We start from the raw sequence: 630 nt of genomic DNA, 5'->3' as shown, positions 1-630 counted from the left end.
GTGGGGGCCTGGGGCTCACTCTGGTGTCCCATGTGAGTCTGTATCAGGAGACCAAAGGCGCTACACCACAAGGCTAAAGGTTCCATGCTGCAGACTGAAGGGTCTGCCCTGGAAACCAGTAGATGATGCCCAAGGTGAAAATGAAGACTGGGGCTTCTGTGAAGAAACAGAATTACTTACTTCTGCTTTTATTCCATTCCACTGTCAGACCTCACCAGGGTACAGTGGGTCTTCCGTCTTCAGTAGATCCCCTCAGCCACACCGAGAACTATGCTGATCTGATTTTTTTTATTTATTTGTTTATTAAAACAATATATATTTCAAAATAGAGTCTCAAGAAAGCTTGCAAAACAATAAAGTATGGAATTTGAGATGTCATTTGGAGAACAGGTGTGTCCAGGACACAATTGATTGCCAACATAGGTACAAACCCTTTTTTTTTTAAAGTCAACAGAAAATGGAAATATAATTTTTAAAGTTTCTAATACTAGGAGAAGATACCATACAATCTTTTAAATAAATTGTAAGTCAAAGATACAATATAAATCTTAGAACAAAAATTAAGATTATGCAATATTCAGAAAATTAGATGTTTCAAAACAATTGAACTAAGAAAAAGTTTTCATGATA

The sequence above is a fragment of the Octodon degus genome, unplaced genomic scaffold (genome assembly GCF_000260255.1).
Source record: "Octodon degus isolate 3935 unplaced genomic scaffold, OctDeg1.0 scaffold00030, whole genome shotgun sequence".
Classification (NCBI taxonomy): domain Eukaryota; kingdom Metazoa; phylum Chordata; class Mammalia; order Rodentia; family Octodontidae; genus Octodon; species Octodon degus.
Note: the sequence above shows the minus strand (reverse complement) of the source record.